At 46.8% G+C, this 15,291-nt stretch overlaps 1 protein-coding gene across 8 annotated transcripts in view; it reads right to left on the bottom strand.

The window, feature by feature from the left end:
* Positions 1-13,150, bottom strand: part of LOC144722586 (caspase recruitment domain-containing protein 11-like) — a 66,720-nt gene extending 53,570 nt beyond the window's left edge. For 6 of the 8 annotated variants that reach the window (XM_078600794.1, XM_078600798.1, XM_078600799.1 and 3 more), the window contains exon 1: positions 12,906-13,036. The gene's annotated coding sequence lies outside the window, so the exon portion shown is untranslated. Of the gene's footprint in view, positions 1-4,841; positions 4,902-12,905; positions 13,037-13,133 lie in introns of those variants that run through there. The other 2 variants (XM_078600796.1, XM_078600795.1) reach the window with 2 other exon arrangements.
* Positions 13,151-15,291: the final 2,141 nt, after the last annotated feature.

The raw sequence follows: 15,291 nt of genomic DNA, 5'->3' as shown, positions 1-15,291 counted from the left end.
GATGGCGGCACGGGATGATGATGCGTGAAATTAACGATGATGAAAGTGGCAATGGGTGGTTAATGATGAGCCGGTGTGATGGATGGGTAGGCAAGTCGGGACGAGGGATGGTGTCCATGATGGGGAAGGAAGGGAGAGGGGGGGAGAAAAGTTTGGGTAAGCGAGGGATAATAAGTGAGATTTTTAAGGCAAGAAGGAACAATGGATAGTGGGGGTGACTGTTTGACGTGTAGGGGGCAGCTTGTTCCAGCGTTATGGGGCACAGAAGCGAGAAAGAACCGAATCGAGACTGGGCACATGGAGGAGGGGGACAGAGGAACGACAGCAGCTGGGATTGTGAACAGAGAGGGTGAGATGGGGCGTAGAGACGAGACGAGGGACGCGAGACGACGCGTTGGGGCCAGACCATGGGGAGAGATTTGTGAACGAGGGTGAGGAATTTGAAAAGGCAACAATGGTAGACGGGAAGCCAGGTTGGCTGCAAGAGGAGGGGGAAGAGGCGATTTGTGGGAGTGGTCGGGGAGATTAGAGACGATCCGGGCAGCGGCCTTTTGGGTTTGCTGGAGCGGTTTGAATGCATAGGAGGGAAGACCAAGCATGAGGGAGTTGCAATAATCGAGTCGAGTGATGAGGAGGGAGGGAGGTTTTTTTTTAGTTTGCAGCCATGGGTGAGATGAGGGGGCGGACTTTGCGAACGCTGCACAGGTGAAAACGGCAGGAACAGGTTGTGGTAGATTTGTGGTCGGAAATAGAGGGGAGTCAATGATGACTCCAAGATTTACTGGCAGATGATACGGGCAGGGCTAATGCAGAAAGGGGGGCAAAGAAGATAGTTGTTTTAAGAATTCGCATGACGTGTGTATTACGTCTGTAGCATGCTACAGGCAGGCACGCGCCACACAGTAGTGGCCCAACATGCATGGTTGAGGTGAAGGAGTGTGTCAGCAACTGTTGCACCTGCAGCGAATACGCACTTGCCCAGCAGACGGAAACCGTGATGTCACACGAAACACCAACCCGGCCTCGGAAGATTGTCAGCATGAACCTATTCAAGAACGGCTGCCGAGATGATCTGCTGAACGTCGACCACCGACCACTCGGACTTCTGCGAAGACGAGTTGCTGCTAGACTCGTCTGCCGAGACGACATGGCACAGTTTTCGCGTCATTGCCAGTCGGATCGAGTTCATCGCAAGACAATGGACCTCGCGATTCGCATGCCAGCAGTTGCGGCGATTTTGCTGTGGAATGGGAGTTTGAGCTCTCCCACCTCTTCCCCCACACCACCCGCAGGCGAATGGCGAAGCTGAATCTCCGGTCGAGATCGTGCAGAACCTGAGCAAGGGAGCTACAAGTGAGGGTGAAGACGCGTGGAAAGCCATCCTGCATCGGAGGAAGACACGATGGATAGCAGCTCAGCAGAGCGCCCGTTGTCTAGGAGACTGAAGGCATCACTGCCGGTGACTAACGACTTGCTTGAGCCCTGTGTGGTACACGAGGCGCGCCTGAGATACCGTGGCGGAAGAAGCGAACCTCCGAAGCAGCGGCACGATTCCTCAACACAAAAGACCTCCCCGAGCTGAACATTGGTGAACCCGTCCGCATGAAGCCACGACACGGGGATGGAACAGGCCGCTAGGAACGGAGTACCAGTGTGAAGAAAGCTGCACCAAGCTCGTATCTCGCGGATGTCGATGCAACCGGTGGGATTTGCGTGTGGCAGAGCAGCCGACTCCAGAGGGCCGCTTTTGTGTGCAGCCCGCACGCTCACTCACTCGCCCGGCAAAGGGGCCATGCAGGACCGGGCGAAGCCGGGAGAGCAGAGTGGTTGTATTATTATGACACACTTGTAATTCAATTTTAACCCACTTCCCAATGTGGTATCGACTGCAAACTTGGTATACTTATGTCATACTGATGAAAATACATTCTACCATAAAAAATAAAAAAACAAATGTTTAAACCATATTTTTATGTTATGGTTCGCCTTGGGTCTAATTGTCCACACTCAACTCACGTTGGCTGTAAATCACCAAGGCCCCTTTCGTTATGGCAAGCCTCGGGGCCACTTCCTGGAGTCGTGGAGTTATGCCATTACTCGTACGGTACATTTCATTAAAGCGTGTTTAAAAAAAAAAGTATTTTCAATATTACTTATTTTTAGCAGGCACGCCTGAAAGCAGCAACTTGGAGCAAGCAACCGCGCCGGTCAGCATCCCAGGACCCAGTACGTCAACCTGGAGAGATGCTGGCAGCTCATCAATGTCCACACAAAAGCGCCCTGTTTATTATACCCTCAGTGGGCGACTGTCACAGCCAGCGGAGAGGCTTTATCTAAAACAGCTGATCGAGGTGGACAGCTGAACAGAAAAGGAAATAGATATTTAGATTATTGTTCGATTGCTTAATTCAAGCTAAATGTCAGCAATTGCTTAATTCTATGTCTCAAGTAGATTTGCTTTGAATTCTTGATTGTTGTTTGAATTTGGTGTTGTTTGAATTTGGTGTTGTTTAGTGGCTGTTTGAATTGTTATTTGAATTTAACTTGTTAAATTGTTATTTGAAAAGGGGAGATGCTAAGGAAGTCACATCACGTGTAGGTATGACGCCATTGCATTACAGTATGACATTATGGCATTGCACGAAGGTGGCTGACACAAGCCTGCTGCAGTGCCGGTAATCCGGAACTGCAGTAGCATATGTAGCTACTTGTGTAGCTACTACATATGTAGCTACACATGTAATAGCTATATATGCTACGGGCCCCGCACTTTCAAGGGCCCGCGCTAAATGCTTTCAAGCTATCAATTCCGGTTCAGTGATTCTGCACTTGCTATATTAATATAGTACTCCACTGCCTTAAACTTTTATAAACGACTGGGTGTTTAAGGTTAGCGATTTGTCGTATTATCTGGCTGTTATAGCTAATGAAAAAATACAATTACTTTACTATGCAAGTAAACAAAAATTGTGCTTTAATATGTATGCGTTTTTATTTATTTTATTTATGGCCCCTTTATAACATATGCTACAGGCCCCGCACTAGCTTAATCCGCCACTGGTCTGCTGTCGTTATTCTATGACTCGAGAACGAGAGTAGGACACGGAGGAGGGGAATGGGAAGCAGGGAATACAATAATTGGGGTTTTGTAAGGATTGCTAAAGAGAAAGTGCTGTGACATCCAAGATTGGATTGCGATCATGCAGCTAGAAATGTGAGACACGAGGTGAAAGAGGGGAAGGAGAGGAAAATATTTAAGACCGAAACAGGAGGATGTTTTCCACAATTTGGGCTGTCGCCTGATGATGCTAGTTGTGATTACCAGCGAAACGTCGTACTCCAATTGTAAATGTTGTGGGTTTATTCTCCAACACACCGGTGTGCTGAACCAGTAACAAATTGGCACGTTTTGTTTACATGACAAACCTAACTAATTGGCTGTGGTGGGTTTCAGGACAAATAATGTTTACATGATCAACCCCCAAAATACCTCGATTATTGATCATATTGGTCGCGAAAGTCTACCAGTAGGTGAATGATGATTTACATTAAAATTTCAATGCAGTTCTGCACAAACAGAAACAACCCTTGGTCATCATGAACCCCGGAGCATAGCTGCTGTCTCCAGCTTTTGAAGTAACGCGCACAGCAAACCACGGAATGCACACGTGCACAGCGCCGAACGGCGGCGCATACACACTTCTTAAAAGCAATAACAACAACACACAACACAGTTGTTGCTCCACACACGATATTTACAGGCGATGTGCGTACATGTGTTTGTTTTAGTTTATTTCTCCTACACATTCTTATCCGCACATAGTGCTTATCAGAGTCAAGAACAGCATGACGGGCACGCCCGCGGGAACACTTGGACCGCCGTCTTGTCGACTGTTGCCACCCAGAATCAGAATATGTATTCACGCTGGAGGAATCCGATAAGCTATAAAGCTCTTTTTTTCACAGATATCCAGTAATGGGGCAGGTACGAACGTTACAACAGACAGTACAAACACACGATAGATGTGCAAAGTAGAGGAATAGGTAAATACATTTAAAACATTTTTTACCATGCATTACTTATTTTTCTAGAAACGACCTGGCCACAAATGATAGATCAACGAAGTGCCGTATCAAGTGGAAATATACAGCAGCAAAACAATGCAAATCGTCTCAATCAATGCATGTTTCATTCGACTCCCCTGCCGGATGTAAATCTCGAGTGGGACGCATGGACCTCCCGGCGCCTTCTCCACACACACAAAGCCAGCCAGGGTCACACGAGTCGGTGTCAACACACTCACGGGGTCAAACTCCCCGCGCACATGGAAAGCAACACATCCATCGGAAGCCGCAGAGTTGAAGCGGGTAGTAACATTCCGTCTCACACGCCCGTCCAATAATTAATCCATTCTATCTGTCCATTGTTCCTGGTGACCACCCACACCCTTCCACTCATTCGCCCGTCGAAAGTGTTGATGAATGTCACGTTTAAATGGCATACTTAATTATAGTCAGGCTACGTACGGTGCGAAAGAGGTTTAACATACGTACATCATTCAATCACTGCACATGTTCAGTGACAAACATTAGACACTGCCGTTCTGAGACTGATCACAGCATCGAGATGCGATATGCAATATGAATGTATATATTTTTTTAAAACACGCGACTAAGACAGCAGCGGAAGGGACGGGTAAACTTGCGAAACAAATACGGCAGGGTAAAAAACGTGGCAGAATATTGACGTAAAAAAACCCCACAAAAACACTCGTCAGGAGTGTGGCTCTCGCAAAGCCACACAATGTACCACCTCTCGGAAAACCGAAGCGTCAACTCACAACAACAGAGCGGCGGCGGCGTCGTCTCGACTCGTCCGTCTGCCCTTCGATCTCCGCCTGCTGTACAGTTTCGAGGGCCTGGCCACGCAGTCTCGTCCGACCAGTTCCCCGCCCGTGAAAACCCACAGAGGGAAATTCCTCGGCACTCATCATCAACACAAAGCGCGGTCCCAATTCCAATTTCATTGCCATTGTAAGTCGACTTCAATAATGGGGCTACTTCTGCACGGTTTGCTTATCCGGCCTGTGTGTTCACAACAACAAAAACACGCAAAGCTACATCGCCGTGATGGCTCTGCTGTTACTGATGATTTCCTGATGCTTTTTCTCCCCACAAGATCGTTAACCCCTTTATTTATTTATTTATTTCATCTTAGACACATCGCCTGCGCCCCACCTTTCTTTCACTTGCAGACACACTTGAGAAGCTACTTCGTGAGTTACATTTTTTCTCTCCGCATTTACTTTTGCGAGTCACTCTTTGCTTGCATTCCCCATTAAAACGGCTAAGTCGCCTCCAACACGTGCAGAATACGCCGGTCAGAATTCGAACGCATGTTGACATGTGACCCTCATGCTGGCATCTCTCCATTGCCTGCCAGTTCGGTATCGAGTAGAGAGTTCGACATTTTTCTCCTCACCTACGCGGCTCTCAATGACGCTGCTCACTCACATATATTAGAATTTTTTTACTATTTTTTATTTACTTTACCAGGTAAGGTCAACTGAGCTATGTAGCTCTTTTTTCCAAAATGAAGTGGCTTATCATCATCACGTGGATATTTATAACAGCCAAATACTCTAAATGTGGAGGGAAAAACCAGACGACCTGGAGAAAAATCCACGCGAATCACGGGGAGAACGTGCAAACTCCAAACACTCGACGTAATGGTCGGGATCGAAACCCACGACCTCCTGTATACCAAGCGAGGTAGTTAACATCTCCTAGCCACCGTGGCGCCCCATATTTACAGGGCCTCCTCCTTCGCCTCATGTGTTCCAACAAGAGCGCTGCGGTCTTCCAAGTCCGCCGTTTTTGTGTATACACAGGTCACGCCACTTTACGATGATTATGATGATGATGGGTGACCAGGCTATAGTCTCGCGTGACCCCCAGGCTGTGGAATTCACGTCCACTGGACGTTCGTTCTGCTGACTCCCCTCCCCCTTATATTATTCAAATAGCGCCTTCAAGACGCAACTCATTTTTAAGGGTTTCTTTTATTTCTTGAATCCTTTGTTTCGAGTTGGGACTTTATTGGTGTGAGCATGTATGTGTGTGTGAGCGTGACGTCTTGGCCTTCATAGTTGCAACTCGCTAACAGCACTTGCTCGAACAGTATTTCAAGCTATACGGGATATCTTTGTCTTTATTTTTTTACACCGCCTTGTGATCTCTGGGTGAAAGGCGCTTAATATATTGTACATTTTTTCATCGTTATTATTGAAATTGGTTGCAATACATCATAACTATTACTGCAGTGCTGTAATTTGCTCCATAATGTTTACACTGGTCTGGAAACGTGATGCCACGTTTGTAACTTATTTTCTGGTTTGGCTCCTTTTCACAATGTAGGGCTACGGGGCTTTAAAGAGGTTCAGAGACATCCCCCCCCCTCAGAAGTGAATTCCAGGAGCGGTGGTGCCACAGGGCACAACGCAGCGCTGCTCTCAAGCACGTTACCAATTCCACAGAAACACGACTGCGTTTTAATAATCCCCCCAAAATGAATACACCACCAATATGACGATGGCATGGCGGCAGAGTTGTGACTTTACTAATCACGCAGGTTTTGCATTGCAAATGTTTCGAAAGACTGAGTCACTATAACCCTGTCAGTCAACTTTAACGCCACTGCATTGCATAAGCTCCATAATCCCAGAATTTTGATGGTATTCACACACCCACACTTTCCTCAGCCAGACATACAGCAAGTCTGAACAGGTAACACAGCGCAGGGTTGACAACACAAGCGGGCACTCTGGGAGCGAATTGTGTCACAAAACGTCGACCACGATAGTGGCGCACGGCTGGAGGCGAGGATGGGTGGCGCACATCAACGTCGTGAGCATCAAGGAGGCGCCAAAACCATGGTTCGCCAGGAGAGATTGGGGTACAGCAAAATGTGGCACTATTCTCCATCTATTCCCATCTGTACGGGGATAGAGTGTTGCCCCCTCGCACGCGTGGGTTTTCTTCCGGGTGCTCCTGTTTCCTCCCACGTGTTTATTAAACAGAGAGGAGCTTGGGCACACCACGGGGCTGCTGCTGCTGCCTTCCACCTCGTCTGTGGCTCCTCCTCACGCCTCCGAGTCATCCTCTCTCTATACGGAGAGCGTGCGATGACTGCGCCGCACTGGCGCAGACTCACAAGTTGAAGGTATTATTGTGCATGCACTTGTGCTGTGACTGCGGAGCGGGTGCGCGGTGGTTTGCAGGCACTGTGCTACGATGCTGGCGGACCTGGGCTGACCATCTGGGCTGACCACGGCGTGGTCAGCCCAGTTCTGGGTGTCCACGACACTGAGCCACGCCGGTGATCGGCATGGTGCAGAACATTCCCAATGTTGGGAGGAATTCTTCAGCTGCCATGTTAACAAAAGAAAGTCTGCGGACAAGTATTACGCCGTTAAATACAGCGTTAACTATTCTTTTTTATGTTTAAATAAATAGATGGAAATCACATCATGTCATGGTGTTGTGCATAGCAATACTCATGGTACGTGTTCTACAGAAGCGATGGCATCTGCGCCGGTTCAATGCCACCTGACCAATATTGGCGCGTGGACATCACTTTGCACCGATGTTCCAACCACAAACGTTGACAAACAAACAACTTTGAAACTCTGCACCTCAATGGTAATGGCTGTCAGTTCTAGAAATGTGACAACGCCCTCTCCGGGACCGTTCCTGTCCAGAAAGGCTTTGACCTGATCTTACCATTAGGCTCTTGCCTTCCATTTTATTGTCTTGTTTACAATGTGAGGTGTTTATTTTTATAATGCTCGTTGTGCTTCCTGGTATGATCATTGTGTACAGTGCTTTATCATCCCTGCACGAAGAACGCTATACAGGGTGCTTCAAAAAATGTTTACACTTATTTGGGACTCTCGTTTTAATTGAAAAAGAACGGATAACACACTGGAACATGATAAAAAAAAAAACGTATGTCAATAGCTTTAAAAAGTCAAAGAGTCTCCACTTTAACACGTAGGCTTTCGCGGCCAATATCATCCATAAGAGAGGATTTTGGGTTAGATTGCGTAAATATGGAGTGACATTGCGGATGTCACCGTGTAATCCCGGCTCTAGAGAGGCACGGCGTGCGATGTATTGACATCACGGACACCACGTATATGTGGGTGCAGTACCGCCGCCAGAGGCGACTGGGTGGCCTTCAAGCGGCAGATCCTGACGAGCGCCGACTTGGCGGGGTGGACGGAGGCAGAGGCGCTGAGAGCGCTTCCCGCCGCTCTTGACGACGACGCCCTGGCAGCGTTTCCCACCATTCCGCCATCGGAAAGGGCCACGCTGACTCAAGCATTTCACCAAATGGCGGCGATTTACGAACCGCCGTCGAGGGGGGAGGCCGAGACGCCCCTCGCCTTCCATAGCGCACTTTTGGTGCGAGCGAAGGCTGCCTTCCTGAAGATGGACCACGACAGAGTCGACTCGCTGGTCCCCGAGAGATTGCTGGCTTTGGCTAAGGACCTCAACATCGTCCTGCCGGCTGTCGACGACAATAATCTATCTACCATCAAGGTTGCAAGATGCATCCAGGCACAACAGCTCTTGCAACGGCATAAGGTGTTGGCAGCGTGTACCGTGCCTCGTGAGGCGTGCGATACACCTGAAGACGTGGAGCCCATCCCAGCCTGCGCATCGACCCAGGGTGGAGGCTGGCGAGGAGATGGCGGAAGACATCTCCTCATCCTGGGAGCGGGCTCGTCGTGTGCTACAACTGCGGCCTGCCGGGACACGTCTTGTCGGGCTGCCGCGTGCCGTGACGACGCCTCCCCGGTCCACCGCCATCATCCGCCCGACCGTCCTTCACTTCACTAGGCCCGAAGGTGGGTCGCGACACATCACACACTCAGCCCCTGACTCCACCTCACACATCTCGTTCATTCGGTTTCCGTTCCCATCGTGCATCAGTGCGGGAGGGTTCGGACTTTGATCGGGCCGACTGGCCGCTCCGACCGGGTCAGTGGTCGGAGCTGGCCCATAGAGTGGTTGCCGCGACCGCAGGTTCGTCCGCTGTTATAGGATCGATAGAGGGGGTTGAAATCAGGATGCTCATTGACACCGGTGCATCAGCGTCCATCATTTCAGTGTTGATTTATAAGATCTTTTCCCGTTAATGTCGTACCTTATGCCCTGTCGAAGCTCCGTGCTTTGCCGCAAACAGTGTCTCATTAGGCATCATTGGGAGAATAACAGCGGAGGTGTGCATTGTGGATGTCAAATTGACAGGGCCAGTTCTTGTATTGACGTCCCTTGCTCTTCCTTGCTTGCTCGGGACCTACTTTTTGGGGAGGATGCCCCTGAAAAATGTAATCAACCAAAGGTGCCTTGAATTACCATCTGGCCGTCGAATGGCATTTTTGCCTTCTCCCACTCGCTTTTGCACAGCTAACGCTACTGTGCACGTAAGACGGTTAAGATTCCCCCTGGCGCGCAAATGTTGGTCCCTTTGAGATGGCGGAAGCCGCTAGACCAGGAGGCGATGGCGGGAGGAATCCTCTTGGGACCCTGTAATAAAGCCGTTCGTGGGTTGACGACCTTTGTTGCCAGAAAAAAGGGGAAAACCTATTCTCATATTTTGGTACTGGCAAAGGAGGTCCCATGATGTAGTTGCTCACCCCGAGCTCTCATTACTCTGATAGTGCTTGTCTTTGTGCTGTACCCCTTTTGGCGTCCTCTGGTATAATACCTTTTGAGACTCGGCTCCACAGAAAGCTGTCTCTGGTGTGGACCAATCAGTTGAAAGACAATGCATATATTATCAAAGTATGTTTTTTGTTTGTATTATGACCACAAGTATTGTGGTTAATGCAGACATGATTCCTTGTAAAAGGTTTCAGTTTGGTATTTTAACATCTTAACACCTGTTTTGTTGCCACAAAAAAGGGGACCAGCTACTGTTGTTCATCCTGAAGAATCTACGTTCTACGTTCTACATCTGACAGAGTCACCAACACGTGGACCTGGAGCCAAGCTGTGGTCTGGTCCGTTGTTGCTAGTTACGGTGTAATTAGTGCAGTTAGCCTGGTGGTTCACCACCACAGGTTGTTATCTCGTTAAAGGGCAGTTACCCCGTGTGTTGGGATTAATAAACGTGTTGCATCCAAGAAGTGCGTCTGTGACTCAGTTGAACTGTGTCGTTAAAACCCGCCACCATCCGACACAGCCAACTAAAAAGGGTTGTCACGTAAACAGAACATGCCAATTCGTCACGAGTACAGCACACCGGTGTGTTGGAGAGCCAAGCCACAACATTTACAATCTGAGTACGACGTTTCGAAAGTAATTACAACTAGCTTCATTAGGCCAGTCTATACTTGTTCACCATCATTGTCAACACGTTGCCTGGAATCTTCTCTGGGAGGTATATTTATTGTAGTATGGTTGCAAATTATCAGAAGTATAACAAAAAAAATGTGAAGCACCCTGTATATAAGTCCGAAGTATGGTTGTTTTTTAGTTATTACATAGGTTCCAGTGTAACGTTATTGATCTGGTATCATCCGACTCGCCAACTGCAGCATCGTGCTGACTGAGGCGTTCCCGATTGGGAGGTTATGTTCAAATATATACATACAGTGTAACATTTGTTTAACCAGAGCAGACATCAAGAGACCAGGATACTGGAGTCCCAGTTGCAAGAGTGATTTGGGTCACTAAAAATGGCCAATGGAGAATAAATCACAGCATCGACGCAAGAGAAATTGTCACATGGGAAATTGCACAACCATAAATCTACGTTAAATAATGCATTTGCAGCAGCGGAAGTCAGCTTAGCCAGATGATTGTTGGACTATATCGGAGTACACTTGGCATTAAGTTACGGAAACATGAATTCAGATCGATAGGGAGAGTGACTATTGTAGCGTTAAGAGATGAAGATGTTTGTCAAATGCAATTGCAGCCTAGCATCAAATTGTGATGCTATATGTTGGTGCCAAATCATAGAATTTCACTCAAGAGCTAAAAAAAATACGATAAATATATTACATTAATTTACCCCTCATTTGTTTTTCCGCTCCAAATTGATTTATGTTTTAAATAAACCTCACTTTTCAAAATATATTAAGTTTTAGATCATTAAATGGGGGGGGGGGGGTCACAAGACATCTGGACCAATCCCTTTATACCCTGTATAATATTGACAACTTACAGTAGTAATATATGTGTAATGATATAAGGAGGAGATGCGCGGGAGACTCGGGGCTGTTGCAGTGGGGTCTCTGCCTGATGTCAAGTGAACGTGTCTTCAATAAAGTGCCATCTCAAGAGAAGTGTGTCAAGTCGCCATTACATACGGAACAGGGAGAGGCCACTGGGGTCTCCACAGTAACCGTTTGGCGCCCAAAACAGCCAAAGGCAGTGCTATGTCCAGCAATGTACGTATTGTCACTCTCATCGTTCTTTACACGCCAATGAAAGCTCTTCACGAGAGATCACTCTCGTACACCTGTGCTGCCAACTTGTCGCTGCTGCCAAATGTCCTTCCAGTGTGTAAGCAGTGTCAATGCACGCAGAGTCTTAGCAGTAGCTGAGCCGCAGTGGTATGTTGGTGGCCCCAATTTGATGTTACAGACACAAAACTAATGTGAAGATGTATAGACCCATTGGCCTCTTATTACAGATACCTAAACTGCTCACCAAGGTGAACAGAGTAATGGAGATTAGTTTTATGGATTGAAAACGCATTTTGTGTTTAGTTTGTTGTCCTTCGCCCCCACCTCCGATTAGCACGGTTGGCTACGTACGGCGAGAAAGAAGTCCAATATACATACATGCATACAATGCAGAGACCAACCACAAGAGCAGGCTGATCTAAAAAATATATACATTTGTTTACCATTACGATCTACGTGTCCCACAGATGAAAAACAGAATCGGCTTGCAAACACATCACTGCTCGTCAGAAGGTTACCAGCAGATTGTATTTCATAACCTTTTTTTAACCCCTGATATGGTCCCAAAAAATACAAAAGAGAATCGATGAATTATCATCAGCAGCTGGAGAATAGCAGAAGCCAATTATAGATTCTGCAGTAACTCGCTCCACAGCCGGCAATTAAAACTCACAGGGACAGAGTTATGAATACATGGGGGACTTTAACTACATTATGTACACACAGTCTGGGAGTTTCACTTCACTCATTCAATCTGGGTGATGCGATGCTATTCCTATGCCATCTCAGCGAAACAGACTCAACGTATAATCTCTATATGTGTGTTTTAAGTTTGGCTGGCTGGTTAGGTGGCTGAAGGGACGAACGGATGGACGGTCACGACCAAAGGATATGCGCGTTGCTAGTAACATTGAAATAACACGTGTGGCCTGTATGTAACACCCAACCCATTTTCATCCCATGCTGTCATCTTCAAACTGCCTACCAAGTACGACATATCCTGAAGCTGCAGCACGCGTGCCTCCATCACTGTGAAGTAGGACGCTAAGCTGATATTTTTCGGCCACCATGGTACTGAAAAATCGAATCTGTGATCTTGAATAATTATTAAGGATCACAGATTCAAACCATCACCCAAGCCACGAACAAACAGCACTTCCAAAGGCAGAACTAGAATTGATTCAATGTTATAGAGTGAAATTAATGTTTGTAGAAGTATCAATGTCATAACAAGTTGCAGTATAGCACCGCACAATCCGAACACAGTGGTAACTTCAGAATCAGAATCTGTATTCATGCCGGAGGAATCCGATGAGCTATGAAGCTCTTCTTCGCAGATGCCCAGCAGGGGCGGGTAAGAAAGTTAGAACAGCAAGTAACACAAAGACGCGATTGTAATGTAGGCGCAAAATGCCCATTTACCTGCAGGAGTTACCGTCGTAGGCCAACGTCCTCGCTGTGCGCGCGCTTGAGCTATGAAAGTGAAAGAAGCCGGGGGGCAGAGGCGACGAGGAAGAACAGCAGCATCAGCAGGGCAGCGGCCAGTGGGAGGGGAGCATGGCCAGGAGGCGATCACGTAAAGGTGGCGTGGGCGTTGGCAGACCACAAACAAGGTGGAACGCGCGCGATCAGCACATATCTCTCACCTACCGTGTGCGTGTCTCCTAGGGGCCGTCCATAAATGACGTCACGCACCTGGGGGGGTGGGGGGGTCAGACATTTGTGACGATGGGGGGGGGGTTGAGAAATGTGACGTCACATCAAAATGCGTAACTTTAAATAAATATAGACAACACGTTCTACTTAATTAAATTGACGTTTTAATAAATGTTTTCTCCTACAACACAGAGTGCAGCGCCACATTAAATACGCACTACAATGACAATAGTTTAAAGTTATTTGAAGCATGTCTTATTTTTTTGCGGAGGGGAGAGTTTTGTGACGTCATATTGAGGGGGGTCTGACTTTTTGTGACGCCGTGTGACGGCGGGGGGGGGGGGTCAAAAATTGTCCAAAATCGCGTGACGTCATTTATGGACGGCCCTCTACGTACCTCGTCACCTCACGACACCGCGTTGCAACGTCCACTTTTGAAGTTGATGTCGTTTTTATGCGGACTTTTACCAACGAGTTTTGCGAAGCATGGTTCGGGTCTACATTTAAAAAAGAACACACACACCTTGGGGTGTGTCTAGTACTCTGCCGGTATTATACGTTCTACTCGTATCATGTTTTCAATTTAAAAAAAATTACACACAAAATTAAAATGAATCTATATCATGAGGCCTCCTTTGCCGGTACCAAAATATAATAATAGGGGTTTTTATCCCTTTTTTCTGGCGACAAAACTGGAACCTTTTGCAAGGAATAATGTTTACATTAACCACAATACTTTCAGTCAAACTGCAAACAAGAAACAACACTGATTACACTGGTCAACAATAAAAAAAACATTTTTTTCTGGCCTGGACTTTTGCAGCTGTCTTAGACTAATTTCAGGGTGCTGATTCCAAATCTGATTTCAGATTTGATCTATCACATCTCATTTTTATGCTATCGGCATACCCCATTTTCATTGATTTTACCCGAAATTAACTCTGTCACTTATGATTGCAAGTTGTTGCGAGTCAGTGACTGCTTTAGTGTTAATATATGGTGCTGTGTTTTTAGGATAGTGTGTTTATAATATAATTTTATGTAGATATCCACATTTATTTAATATTTTTCTTTTGCAGTTTTTATTGAAAATGCAATATTGGATATCTCAAAAACCTGATGTGGTAGACAGATTAGAATCAGCACCCCAAAATTACCTTACAATCGTTGGAATACCTTATGCCAGAAAAAGTGTGTTGACCAGTGTTATTTATTGTCTTTGAACTGTGCGCCTTTTGGCGTCATCTGGTCGAACACTGTATGAGACTAGGCTCCAGGAAAGCTGTCTCTGGTGTGGACCAATCAGTTTCAAGGACAATGCATAAATTATCACTGTGTTTTTTGTTTGCATTTTGACTGCAAGTATTGTGGTTAATGTAAACATGATTCCTTGCAAAAGGTTTCAGTTTTGTCGCCAGAAAAAAAGGGGGAAAACCCTATTATTATAAATTAATCTGCCTACTGCACATTCAATATTACACATCCCTAGGTCACTGCACCCGAAGTGTACAGTCATTATTTGAAGATTGTTTTCAATATATGAGCTTGATCTTGAGTAGGTTAGGGTAGCAGTGGGACCGTGAGAGAGTTGCAAGAAAGCAGCCGCCCCGTCAGCTCCCATCGGGGAGCGGAGCTGAGAAACTTACTAATCAGTGGTGTGTAGTCAGTGGTATGTAGTCAGTGGTGTGTAGTCAGTGTTGCACCGGCTGTTGACCGTCCAGCGCGTTAGAATCACATTTAGTAGTTTCACATAAAGCGTCATTGTTCCTGCAAATTGCACCTCTCACGAGCTGGAAGGCAGCGGTCAATTGGTGAGCCGACCCCCACAATTACTCAAGCCCTATATATTAAAATGTTTTCAGGCAATTAATAATTGTTGAACATGTTGAAGGAAACGGAGCACCCAGAGAAAACCATTGCGTGACGAGGAAACACTCTATCCCGTATATAAGGGAAAGGTTATATTAGTATGCACGTTGGTGTATCATCTCCTGGCAAGCCAGAGTTATGACATCCTAACGACCGAAAAAATAACATTTTGTGTGAGCCACCAATCCTCCACTGCTGCCTCCACCGTGCTGGCTTGCAGGCCACGCATGTAGCCACCAACGCCTGCCTGGCTGTTTTTATTCGTTCATTGGCATCGTTTTTC

This window comes from Lampetra planeri, chromosome 15, assembly GCF_965212315.1.
Source record: "Lampetra planeri chromosome 15, kcLamPlan1.2.h2, whole genome shotgun sequence".
Taxonomy (NCBI): Eukaryota; Metazoa; Chordata; class Hyperoartia; order Petromyzontiformes; family Petromyzontidae; genus Lampetra; species Lampetra planeri.
Note: the sequence above shows the minus strand (reverse complement) of the source record. Positions and strands in the feature narration are given on the sequence as shown.